The sequence below is a fragment of the Phalacrocorax carbo genome, chromosome 6 (assembly GCF_963921805.1).
Source record: "Phalacrocorax carbo chromosome 6, bPhaCar2.1, whole genome shotgun sequence".
Lineage (NCBI taxonomy): Eukaryota > Metazoa > Chordata > Aves > Suliformes > Phalacrocoracidae > Phalacrocorax > Phalacrocorax carbo.
Genome location: NC_087518.1, coordinates 9,748,216 through 9,762,314, shown reverse-complemented (window position 1 = coordinate 9,762,314; position 14,099 = coordinate 9,748,216). Strand labels below are relative to the sequence as shown.

Genomic DNA, 14,099 nt, shown 5'->3' with positions numbered 1-14,099 from the left:
AGGTTTAAGGCTTAATAAAAATGAGCAATGTTTGTTCTTTGGGAACACAAAAAAAGAACATTCCTGATTCCTGTAGCATTGTATCATGTCCTTTCTTTGTCCTTAATCAGCTGCAGCAGTGGCTTGGAGTTCAATATGTATTGACTTAGAGCATATGCTGAAGTCTGGACTACTTGGGTTTCAAAACTTCAGTTGTCAGGAGCAGCATACAAATCTGGGTTAAACTATCTGTTCTTTTAAAGTTACTTCTGCAGCGTAGTCACATTTTTAATTTTAGCATATTAAACTTTGAGGTGTTTAAAAATCCATGCATCTGTACAGTTGTGCAGCTTGTTGGAAGAGCAAGTGTATAACTTATTACAGAACTCTGCCTTTAGAATGGCATTGCCTGTGTCCATTAATCTCAGTTACATTATATACACATAATATATTGATAAAATGTTAATGACCTAACTTAATGCCAATAAAAACAGGAAATGAGGGTGTAGGAGTTCAAAGTGTAGTACCCCTTAGTCTTCAGTCTTTCTGGTTTGTTTATTTGTTTGATTACTGATATTTTTTTTTTTTAAACACACCCCACAACTCCTCCCCCCCCCCCCCCCCCCATTTGACCAGACTGTACGCAAAAGCAGACGTTTTGCCCAGATTCTAAACTGGCTATTCACACATCAGAGGATGAGAAATGTCCTTGGACTGGCCAGTGCACAAATGCTTTGATACTCTGATCACTCTTGCCAATTTGTGCTGTTCTTTGGGCACCTTCTGTGCTTGTTGCTTGCTGCACCACTGCTTCAGCCAACAGTCAGTGCCTGCCCTGCCCCTATTGGCAATCAGTGATTGAGTTGTCTCATAGCATGCCAATCACTTATTCCTTTATTTAAAAGGCAGCTGGTAGTTTAACAGGTTTTCCACTGGGAGTAATAGCACTCCAAGTTGAATGGTCTTATTTGGAGCCTCTCAGAATATCTATACTTATGATCAGTAAGACCAACAGCACACACTTTAAAATTGCTGCTGAGCCAAATTTTGTGGCTGCTGCTGGTACCAACACAGCACTGTGAAACCCAATGGATTTCTCTAGCTGGAACTCAGAAGAATGCAGCCTGGTCAGGTGTTTCAATTAAAAGAAATCTGAACTCTGCAACGCATCGAATGGACAGAGGAGAAACAGAGCAGCAAAAATCAATATAAAAAATAGTTCTTGCTAATGACATTTAACAGTCCTGCCCTGCGGTGTGTTCTCATTTGGGAAGGAGGCAAGTGTATTGGCTATTGAAATCTTACATAACATGTGAAATGAGGAATGTGTGCTGGAGGGCATCAATATAAGTCTTGTAATATATTTTAAATTTTTTCCCCACCTAATTAAACCAAACAAAGCTTATGGTGGTCCTCATGGGACTTTTTCTTTAGAAGAGGGGAAAAATGAACTGAATCTAGATTCTGTATGTAGAAGGCTACTTCTAATAAATCAGAAAGCAAAGATTGTGTAGCGGGAAAGTATTTTCTGCACTCACCCAATTAAATGTTAGAAGCTGGATAATGGAATAATTTTAGTTAGTGAATTGCTACAATGTCATAATAGCTGGAGTACAACTAAGACTCCAAGGCAGTAAAATGCCGGTGGTAAAATAATAAAACGATTATTTCAATAATAATCTCAAGTTAATTAGAATAAGGCAATGCAGCATATTTTTAATATCAGACAAAAACAATTAGCATAATACTTAGTAACAACAATGTCCTTATTATCTGAAAGACAAAATAGGATTAATGCAGCACTAAAACATTGAAACCATATGTCAACAAAAGAACACAGAGGAAAAATAACTTTGTCAATAGCCTAGGCCCCAGCCCAAGCGATGGAAACTTCCACCTCCAAGGAAAGGAAAACTGGGTTATAGCAGATGTATGGTTGAGTTTCTTAAAAGAAATGTGGTCTTTTCCCTGTGCCAAATGTTTATTTGTGTGGATTCATTCTTCACAAAATGTCTTGAGTTTGTTCTGATTATTCCACCCTCTATTTTTTTTTTTTTCCCCCTTGGCAAGATTGAGACATGATATATACCCACATGCCTGCTTGGGTACAAAATAACTAAGAATTAAGGCTAGAGAGATTATTTAAATTGTGGTCTGACCTCCTGCAAAGCACAGACCAGAGAATCCTGCCCTGTTACTCCCGTATTATCAGGCTGACATTTGAAGCAGATGTGTTGTAGATGCCTAGAGTTTCAGGACTGCTTTACAGCATGCAGCAGCCAGTATTCTGACCCCATCACTTCTTAATGACAGGGTGAAAAACTGCAGTATATTTTGTTGCAGTTGCTCTGACAGAGATCTGGAAGGTTGCAAATACATTTAGTGTTTGAACCAAGCCTCAACCTACAGCTAAAGCAAGTTTTCTGTGGGGACGTGTAAACATGGTCTTCACCCGCAGAGAACAGTCAAGAGCAAAATACTGATCTTTTTGTTTTGTTTTGTTGTAAAAGTCTTCATAGTTGCTTTCAGGATGATCCTCTGAATATTACGGCATTTTCATTTTGTGCTTTTATCCCCCGTGGGCTCTTGGGTAGTTGTTAATGTTTTCAGGGTTTGAGGGTGGAGTAATCAATCTCCTGCTCACCCCTACCTGCACAGTTACTCATGAGGAAAATGAGATACTCTTCTCTATGAGGGAAAACAGCAACTAGCAGTAGTTTTTGTATTAGTTCAAGTCCTCTAAGCTTCACTGTCTCACTGCCTCTGGCTTGCATATAGTTTCAGGCTAATCTGAGACCAAGAGGCTGGTCAGCTTGTCTCCTTACCTTCCTTCTGAAATTTTTGGAAGGATCCAAAGTGTGTGCTTAATTATGTCTAGGTCCTATCCTTGCAGGATTAGGAAAGTTTGCAATGCACTTCCTTTTCTGCTTTTCTGCTGAAATCTGTTACTTGGTTATTCTGGAATACGAGAGGCTTTTGGCTGGTGCGGCCTGGCCCTGTGCTCAGCAAAGGCAGCAGCTTTTGTCAGCACAAAGGGGTGGAAGGTGAGCTTGGTTTCCCTGCTGAGACACCCAGCCAGTGGTTACCATCACTGTCCATTACCAAATGGTGTAATGCAGCCATCTCATGGTAAAGGCTGTCAGCTGGGTGGACCTGGGCTGAGCTGGAAATGGTGACCTAAATGGGAAAAGCCCTGAAGAGTTGTGGAGTAGAGAGGGGATGGGGAAGGGACAGGGCGAAACAGAACATGTGCATCTTGTAACTTGCAAGCTGCTACTCATCGTAGTATAAAACAGGAGAGCTGGATGTCTGTGAGCTATCTACAATTCTTTTGAAAATCAGTTCTTCCTTTAAAATATTGGTCTTTTTGCTTTCTTTGTGTGTTTTACAGAGGAATACACATGCTCGCCTTCTGGCAGATTTGCTCATTAATATTGGTGAAAGAAAGGCAGTGGTTTTGGAGAAACTTGGCTGTTCAGAGAAATACCAAGCATTCCTGCATAGCTACCGATATCTGGATTATAATATCTGCCACGTTGCAATAATATTGTGCAATTTAAGCTCCAAGACATAAATTCAGGTGCAGCATAGTCGATAAACTAAAAAAATTGCTTGGTGTGGATAATTATGGCACTGATCTTGCATTACATTTTAACCTACATGAGACCCTGCTGACTTGACAATGTTAGTTATTTCCTTTTCTTGTAATGCATGTTACACTGCTTTGGTCTAGCACACTGGCCAAAAAAAAAAAAAAGGCCATGGATCTGTTCCACTATGTCTATTCCCATTTTACAGTACAGCTATTTGATAACCACTGAGTAGTTTGTATTCTGAAAAATCTAGGAAATCGAGGACATGCTTTAAAAGTGTAACTTCAGTTCATTAGAGTGGGATCTTAGCATTTTATTCCTTTTTATTATGACTTCTGCTGTGAGCTGTGCATTCCTCTTGGGGTTTCTCACTGGGAATAATGGCTGACATTTGGTTGGGGAGTGTGGGGTAATGGAGAAGGTTAGGAAACTTCCCCATTCTCTGTCATGACAGTTTTCTATTTAATCTAGATTAAAAAAAAAATCCTAATGAGATGTGTCCTATGATTAATTTGTAGCATTTTGCCTCCTGTTAATTATATCCTACTGCCTGGGGAATTGGTAAGAGAGGGCAAAGCCTTGCACACAATCAAGTATTTGAAAGAATCAAAACATATAAGCTGGTTCCCACAAACCTATCTCGAAGAGCGAGGCATCTCCCAAAGGCCCTTTACACGACAGGGAGGCTCTTATTTTCAGCAACATCCTAATGTCTCTGTGTTGCTTGATTTTCATGATTCTGTCAGCCACTGCAGACATATGGCTCCAATTGATTTGTCCTGACAATAACAGTTACCAGCACTCATTTCTCCACACTCAAAATGAGGCACATCTGTTATGAATTTGTTGACCGTCAAGGACCAGTAAAGACCTATCTGAAAAACATCCTTTTTTGTCTCATACTTCCCCCACCCTTCCTGCCCCCTCTTAAGCATGTTTGTGGCCTGCTGTCCAAGACCATGCCTCTTGAAAGGTCATTTCCATGGTATAGTGTGTATCATGGGCATTGATATACCTCACCCCACACGTGCCCCTTCTACCCCGCCGCCAAATGTATTGCTGTGACTGATTCCTGAGTACACTTGCTCATTTTTGTCTGGGAATTCTCAATTTTCAGAAGGGGTCTTGGGGGGGTGGTTTGGTCCCTACTTGGAGACCTTAATTCTGCCCCGTAGTCTCATTTCAGGCTGTAGGTGATTTTTTCAGTGTCCTTTTGACTTTGAATGGCTAACAAAGGTTTATTTTATTTTGAATCTGGGCTAGAAGATTCCTGGAAGCTATAGTGGGACCTTACAGAAGTAAAAAACTGCATGATCTCTTACAGTATGGCAAATATACAAAGAAACACTTCTCCTGCTTGTAGGCAAGTGTTACACAAGCACACACAGCATAAGGCTATCCCTCTGCCACCCAGCCCCACTTTGTTTCATGTATATCTTCTATCAGTTTCTTCTGTGGCTGGGTAACTGGATGCGCTTTCTGAACTAGTGCAGTCTTTGAACTTCTGTTGGCGCTCTGTGTTTAACTTTTGAAGGACAAGTCAGTGCCATTGCCTGGATGGAGTATTCCACTGGCGTTCAGGTCAGATCCTGCATTTTAATCCTGATTTGGCTGATAGCCACCAGATGATACGGAGTACTGATTTCCCTGCATCTGTTTTTCCAATGCTATGCAAAATGCTATGGTATCTAACAGTGTACAGGACTATACAAGAGCAGTTTTATCTATCTGTGATAGAAAATCTCCATGACGTGGTGGGAGCAACGGAATGAGACTTCCCACTTTGAGAAGTGTGAGCGTGTGGAATACAGTGACACTTAAGTATTTCAGCAGAAGTGTGGGCCAGGTCTTGATGTGCTGCAGGGGACTGCTTTGGGTTCTGCTTTGCTGACCAAGCAGTAGAGTAAAACACACTCTGTGGCCTTCTGCTGCTAGTTACCAGTCTGTGAACTCCAGTGTGTTCCACCAGAGTCAGAAAATGTGAATATCTAAGAGATATGGGAAGTTTACCTCTGGTGCTGCAGGCAAGACCATGTCCACCTTCCAGGTGGAAGAGAAAGTAGGATGGACAGGCACTGCAGGTATTTTCCTTCTCCTTTGGCTTGACTCATTTGAGGATGACTTCTGTTCCCTTGCTCTGCACTTCACCTGGCATAAGGATGGCTATAATAATGCAGAGGAATAGGCTCTGCCTGTCATCCTCTACTTCAGCAGGAGGCATGTCCATCTTGGTTTAGGACATTTGCCCTTAAACTGTGCAAATAGGCAAGTTTGGGCTTTTTGGTATCTATGAGGCTTAATGAAGTTTTAGTTTTGTGTTTTCTTTGAGTTTGCTTAGAAGCAGTAAAGTTTCCTACTTCTCATTCAGTAGCTGAAGATAGGTTTCATAACACTGCAAGGGAAATACTAATTTAAAAGAAAAATCCTTTTTCTCCACTTTAAATTAAATTTAAAATGAAGGAAGACATCTCTGTTCCTCCCATGGTAATCTTTCTTTTGTTTTTAATACAATGTATTATAACATCATAAATAGAAATGTAATCTTATTAAAAGACATGCGGCAAGCGCTACTTTATTAGAAACTTTTTTAAAAGAAAAATTTACCAAGTTGAAATATTAATGCAGCTGACTGGAAATTGCAGATTTTTACTAAGGCATAGTCATTTTTTAAAAAAGCAAATTAAAGTATATATTTTCAAGTAGTCCAATTTCTGATAGCACCAAGCTTTTACTACCATATTATGGCACCACTATATATTTTTAATTTTTTTTGAAAGCTCTCTAAAACTTATTCAAATGTAAATAAAAATTTAAAAATTCTTTTTTTTCCTGTCCCCTTTTCCCCCGTAATTGTAATGTGCATTGTTTATAAGTGTGGAATAGGAATAAAATGATCTTAAAGTCTCAATTTGATTGTCACTTAACTTTATTTGTACCATATAAAATCACACCAACCCAAGGCCCTTGCGTGAGAATGATGTAGTGTAGGTATAACACCCTCTCAATTTATCTAATTCTAAGGAGCATGAATGCAGAGCGTGCCGAGTATCTCCACTGAGTTAGACCTCAGTGGCAAGTAAGAATTTGCAGCACTTTCTAGGATTTCTTTCCTCCTGACTTGACATATTCCTTACTGTGACCTGAGAAGCACCTTTTTCCTTTCCTTACCCATACAGAAAATAACGAATAGTTATTGATTACATATTGCTTAATGGGCTCTAATAAATTTACACTTACAATAAAATTTTCAAATGAAGTGTTTCCAGATTAATCAGGGCTTGGTTCATTTGCAGTTAACACTGCTCTGCTGCAGTGGTGTGGCTAAAAATTGCAAAAGCAGCCTTCTGCTCTGTGTCTTTTTTGTTATTATAATATTTAGACTTACATGAGTGGGTTACTGATAAAGTAATCAGTGCCATCAGAAATTCATGAAGGGTACTCAGCAATAACTTTGGCAGTCCCTGGCCCTAAGTGGAATACCAGTCTATGTGATGTTTCTGTTACTATTTCATTTGTCCTGTGTTTGGGCTCTCTTCCTTCCTCTGTCTCCAATTTGCCATGGCAGTGCTTCTCTGCAGTCTTGGCTTCATGTTGCCTGCCCTTCTGCTCCTGCTACCTGGGGCAAGAGGAGGCTATTGTCTTCCTGTCCCAAAACATTTTATTTTTTAGAATGCTGTGAGCAGTGCTTTTGTCCTGCTGACCTGCCAGACCTGCCACCTGAACGTGTTCTTCAAGCCAGACCTTTCTCAGCATAGCTGTGCTGTGCCTGAGCACTTCAGGCTCTTTCTGCACAGCATCTCTAAGAAACAGTCCTCATTCTCCATCCACCCAGCTGCATACTTTCCCAGGGTTTTGTCCCTGAGCAGTTTGAATGATCTTCAATGGTCTTGTGTCTATTTAGAAAGCTGCTGGGAAGACTGGTTTTCAAGCCTGCCTCTTTGAGTCTGGGACCTTTTTGTCTGATGCACTGACCTCCTTCACATTCCCTATGGCTCAGTCTTGTCCCACATGTCCTGATGCCAGTTCAAGCTGACTCTGGTCCGTTGCTGCTGTTCAGTTTTGAAGCCTCAGCCTCTGTGCCCATTTTCTGCCCATTCTGTAGGTTTTTGGGGTGAAAATGAGGATTATTTGCTGGGTTTTTTGTGGGTGTTGGGTGGTTGTGTTTGGACTTCCAAAATCCTGGCAAGTTCTGGTATCCATCTTAATAGGATAATGGCTAGAGCCAGCTCTCCCAGAAGCTAAGCTTCTTGCAGTTTCTTGGTATTTCAGGAGATCTGCTTAAACTAACTTCTTATCTTATGTTTGTATCTTCTAGTTCCTTTCAGAGCAGCGTGGTAATGAGAGGGGTATACTCCATATGGGCAAAGATGGTCTTTGTATACACTGTGTTAACACAGATAATATTGGTTGCTAAATGTGGTCTACATTAGTCTTTATTTTCCTGCAGCTTTAAATCTAATCATATACAGTAGATGATATTTTGCTAATAATTTTTAACTTTTGTATAGCTATATCAAGTCCTGTGTTCAGATCAGATTTGGTTGTCAGTTGGCAAGTAGTTTGAGTATAGAGATGCCGCTTTGTAATACATCAATTTGTTCATTGGGGAAAACTGCGAAGTCCAGAGTCGTCCTTCCCACCCCCGCCCCAAAATTTTGATGCATGTTTTTTTAAGAAGTCATGAAAGGATTTAAATCCAAAGCTGAAGAGCCTGACTGGAACTGATTGCTTTGAGCTTCTTGTTTACAAAATATGAATTGGGTCTTAAAAAAAGACAGACAACATCATGAGGTTTTCTTATGAATAGTCTTACTTTTCATTTCTCTAGCAAAGACCATGGTGTATATGGAGAATGTAAAAAACAGAATAACAATAAAAGCATATTTAATGATGAACAACGTTTTGAGGAAAAATAATTTTTGATAGCCTGTGCAGTATTGATGGAATTTCTTTATAGTTCTGAGATGCAGCTTTGCAGATCCCTGTCACGGATAGGATGAATGCTGTCACAGAAGACGCACTGATATGCTGTCAATGTTTAATGTGTTTGTTATTTAAAAAGTAATTTCCTTATTATAATGTATTTTAAAATTGTTTAGAGTAAGAGAAGATATCTGTTGTGATATATTAATGTAACTCCTTTTGGTGGACAAACTAGAGCATAGGATATTGCCATGAAGAAATCTTTTAAGCATTACATAAAAGGATGACTCTGTTTTTTAACACTGACACTGGCTACATGGGAGACAAAATATTGCTACAGTTCACAGTGAAAGCATAAAAGAAGAAGCATAAAATATGGAAATAGCAACTGTGGAACACATGCACACACTTTGGAATTAACTCGCCTAGGGGGAGTTATTTTCTTGAGTAATTAAACTTTCTGTGGGTATTGAGGACCATTCTGGGGCTTTCTGAGTCAAGTGGGGACTAAGTGCAAAGCTGTTTTGTAATTAAATAGCCAAGCCAATCTGCTTGGGAAGTGAGAAACCTGCAGCAGTCAACAGCCTTGCTTTCTGCAGGTGGGCTGAAGTCTTTGTGAGGATTCTTACGATCTTTGAGAGCAATTACATTTGTCAGGCTGTGGGCTGTACACTAGATCAGTGTTCCACTGCACAGTGCTTTTGTTGTGTTTTTTAGTAATTTACGTGTTTGTACTAGCTGTACCATTAGTAACACTGGAAACTGGGGAATGTTGGTTGAGACTGGAATAGGAAGGGAGTGAGCTTCTGCGCCCAAGCCTTCCCGAGAAGAGGTGCTCTGAGGGAAGCGAAAGCTTGGACACTGAGTGTGCAGCTCTCCAGCTGCCTTCCACCCCTCCCAGAGCTGACTTCTCTCTTCTTGGCCAGGCATTGTGGAACCTGTTCAAATCGGTCGGGAAAGCTCCTTGCCTCTGCTGATGATCACTTATGCTATGGTCTCTGTTCTCCACCAGAGCTGATCTGCAGCAGCACTTAAGCAAAGCATGTGCTGTTCCCAGCACTTGTGTGCACTGAGCACCTCCTCTCAAACTTGCCCCTTGCTTAAAAGATGGTGTGCATTTGAGCTCCCACCGTGCCTGCTGCAAGGTGAAAGCATCCCTTTGTTCCTTATGGAGCTCTTCATCTCCTCCTCTTTCACTCTTGTGCTGTGAGAGCACTTCTTGTCTGAAGATCAACACTTCTGAGGGCTCTAAAATCTAATTCTTTGAGGCTTGTTATGAAAATTGATGTATGAAACAAGGAGGTAGAGAGTGGAGTGGAGCATTTGAGACTTGAGAGGGTACGAGCATGAGCACCCAAGACAAGACCAGGCTGGGCTGTACAGGCCAGTGCAGAGTAGGGCACACGGTTGGTGTTCAAGATGCTTTGATTCATTCCACATGTTGTGTGTCATCCCCCATTGTCCTTCCCTCCCCTTAGATTTTTGGTTAAAAATAATTTTTTTTTTGAGTAATGGACCTCAAACAGCATGTGGCACTGCAGTGACAGTCTTGCCAAAGACTGTCTAAAACTTGAGTTATTGCTCCCAGTATCTCTGTGCATGTGCCCCAGGATAGCAATTGCCTTTTTCTGCAGTGGTATTGCAGCATGAACTTTCATCTAATTCATTATCCACCCTAATGCTCCAGTCTTTCTGCATTACTGCTTTCTAAACAGCAGTCTCTCACTTCATTCCTGCACTGATTATTATTTCTCCCCAACTGCTTTGCCTTACATCTATCTTCAGTGGAATGTCTCACTTACATCAGCCCATTTCGCTGAGCTTGCCAGACAGCTGAATATTTTTGAGGCATTCTTGCTTGCTTCTCCTCCTCTTGGTTTAGCATCATTTACATTTACTGAGTGTGGTTAAATTGGTTGTATAGGAAGGAACAGTGACCCCGTGCTTTTTCAGACTGTGCTGCATACCATCACTGTATGATTACAAAGTGTGCACCGTTGCTGGCGATTTTTATCTATTTATTTCATCGGAGCTCAATTACTGCTTTTTTGTTCTTGCTGCCAAAGGCCTTAGTGCTTTTGCTCTTAGTAGTATGGGGTTTTGTGTCGAGATCTTTATTGCATTCTCTAGAGACAAATGACTGAGGAACCAAGTATTAGTTTCGGACCCTAAACAGCACCAGACCCTCCTGCTGAGAAATTTCCAGAAAAATTCTTGCCTGGGTGAAAAACTAATGGTGAATTACAAAGCAAAGATGGAAGTTTGAGTCATTTTATACATCAGCTCTGTAGTATTTATAGGTCTTTTCCCTTTGAACAATGCGACTTACTTGGTACAAAAGGAGAGAGTTCTCAAAATGGTAGGTCATGTTTTTGGGGCATATATCCCTGACTAACAACTTTTTCAGTCAACACAGAAAAATCTCTGTTTATCTCAGTTTCCGCTTTAGATTTATATTTTGGGAAATAAATGTGGCTGAAACCCTTTGCTACAAAATCTGTGTGTAATGCAAGCTGTCAGCATAAAAAAAGATTAAAAAACCCTGTTTTGTAGATCATAAGCCAAATTAAATATAGTTTTACACAAATAAAAATGAATGCTTGTTTGCTTGGTTCTACTCAGCTTTTAAGTTGGATCCTAAAATAATTTTTGTGGATCTGGCTGCAATTGCTGTCACATGCTGGAGGCACTAAATCTGGCTACCTGAGTACCACTGGTCTCTTTCCGTGCAGAGTGATACAAATCTCAAGTTATTTCTGCTCAATCCAGGGGACCATGCTGGTTTATGCCCTTCCATCTTTCTTCCAGGAGACTGCAGCTATAGATGGCGAGACCTGACTGCAAACTGAGAGGAAGATATCTCACAGTGGGACTAGAGCATTTCTCCTTTCTCTTCTTAGAGAGTTCTTTACTGAGCTTTCCACCTTCTGCATTAATTTGAAAGCCTGAACCAAATAACAGGAAGAGATTGATGTGGCCTCACTTTTATTTCCCACAGTCAATAAATTGTTAAATGGGCCAAAGGACACGGGTTAAAAAAAATAATTTTGTATAAAGAATGAGAGATTTTTATTAGCTGACAGAGCCCCTGTCTCTGAAGACTTTATAATGGGACAAGTTTGATCTCATGCCATGCAGTGGGAGCAGCTCTGTTGGCTTCATAAAGTGCCTCGCCGTTTTCCATGATATTGAAATCAGCACTGTGCTCTGCATTTTCTGCTGAATGAATGCTGGGCTTGCTGCTCCTTCGGTGTTAGAGGCAGGTGAGTTTGAAGAGATGCTTTAGAGTGAGGACTCCATGCAATGTCAAAACTGAATTCTTCCCCAGGAGAGATCTGGCATGCTCTTATACAAGAAGAGTCTCCCTCAGGGGACTCTGCATAAGCTTAGAAGAAAAGGCCCTGGTTTGTAGATATATGCTTGTCTGTACTGTTGTAATGCAAAGATGGCTTTAATGAGATGATGACATGAGTAAGTGAAATTGTAGGCTACCTACGGGGAAGCATGAATGTGTCTGGCAAGACAGCGACTCAGGTGGACAGAAGTCATGCACAGAGCAGGTGTGCATCACAAGGTCTTTGCTATGTTTATTTGGATGAGTCTAGTAAATACTTCTTTTAACCAAGATACTTCTTATGTGACTTGGGAATCTGTTTTGAAAATGTAATATGGCTGTACTACCATGAATGCTGGCAGTGGATAAAAGCAAATCATTTCCAGAGCAGAGAGGTGAAACTAGTGATTTTGCAGGAGTTTGTGTGTTTTTGTGAGTATTACTGGATTTAGTGAAATGAAAATGGTATGATTCTGCATTAAACAAGGATTTGAAGGTACAAAATACTCCATTAAGGTCACACTTATTTGCTATTCAGAGGCTGCTCTTTTAACTCCATGCATGCTGCAGTGCCTGATTATGTGAGAATGAGACAGGTGGTTTGAACCATGGTGTTTCCTGTTGCAAAACCCTTAAGGTTTAGGTACTTGCAATAAGGCAAGAAGTGAAATAAAGCCCCCTTTTGCCATTGCTAATTAACCATACAAGCAAGCCTCTGTCATACATGTGTGGCTTATACATTTCCTGGATAAACCATGCTGTGACTGAAGAGACCAAGATGGCCCCTTCTCAGAGTGCCTGTGCTGATGGATTCAAGTTCCTTCTGCACAAATACACTGTGCTGCCTCTGGAGTCCAGCTTGTTCTAAGCTTGACTTCAAGCTTGCCCTTGGGGAAATGGTGCAAAGGCATTGGAGCGGGCTATGTGAGTGGTCATTTTGCCCAGTTACCAGAGTTTTCATTGCCTTGATTAACTCTTAACTAGGCTGCCCTACACGTTGGAGAATTGAGATTATCTGTTTTCTCACAAATATCTGCTGTGATTCAGTCAGCACTGGCTGAGAGAGCATCAGCTTTCCTGTGGAGGTCAGCCTTGCTTATGAACTGCTGCTCTGAAGCTTTATTTCTGTGTTTGTATCACACATTGTTATGAATAAAATTCTGAGGTGACATGACTGTTCTGAAGTACAGCATGGAGAGGTGATAAACAAGGATGAGGATTCTTCCTTTTAAAAGATGCCGATAATGATGGTTAACAGAAGTCTGAGGGACTATGAAGGATGCATGGACCAGGGGTTTTCAAGGTTAGAGTTTTCAGGTGCTCCCAATTACTTTTCTGTCTGACTACCCAAATCAGAAGTGTCTAAACTGAGTCTGATTTTTAGGATGTAATACGCATTAGTCTTCATTAAGGCATCTCAACTTAGAAGCCTAGAATACCAGTCTGTTTGAAAACTTTGTCTTAAAGGTAAATGGAGTGTATTTCTGCATGCAGGGAAGTGTAGGGAACAGTTCAGTGGGATAAAGGTTTGACTCTGGCTTTGGATCAAACACAGATGATTTTGATGTGTTTGCAATTCCCAGTGATGGGGGATGAGTGCTTCTAGAGCTGGGGTCCTCAGACTTTGTTTCCACAGCTATTGCCATTGCACGCTGTTTGCAGTGCGACACCAACAGCAGCCCCTCCATGCTGGAGGAGGAGTGAAGTTGTCTGGGCTATTTTTTTTTTTCTGCTCAGGATTTCTGCATTTTCTCAGGGGAAAGGATAACAGACTCAGGTTTTCTATGATACATTTCTCACACATGGGTAGATTTGAGCTCACGTACTGCAGCCTGAGAGCCCTTAGTCTAAGGGTATTCCCCAAGTTCTCTGGCAGAAGCTTTGCTGCAGGGTACCATCCTCCTGGAAGGGGTGATGCTGTAGTTGGTTTAATTTGTGTGTTTTTATCTTGAGATGGAAACAGTTGGCACTGTTGGTTGTCTGGCTGACTTTGCTTATTCCTAGCAGAAGTGCTGCAGGTGATGCCAGTTGACATCAGTGGTCCAAATTAACCAGCTATGTCATATCTTGTACAGCTGATGCCAGCAGAGTGTAAGCCATGAAAATACAAAATCAAGCCCTTTCTCATCATCCGGCAGCATCTGTCTCTTCCTGGCCTCCCAAGCTTCCTTTACTGAGTCCCCGTAATGGGGCATCATTAATGCAACTTGAAGTTGCCTTACTGTCTTGCTAATGAGCTTTGCTTATCTTGCTTATAAAGCCAGGCAGGC

General features: G+C 41.0%; 1 protein-coding gene across 1 annotated transcript in view; it reads left to right on the top strand.

The window, feature by feature from the left end:
• Positions 1-14,099, top strand: part of PTPRG (protein tyrosine phosphatase receptor type G) — a 420,049-nt gene that overhangs the window by 73,729 nt on the left and 332,221 nt on the right. The gene's annotated exons all lie outside the window — the stretch shown is intronic.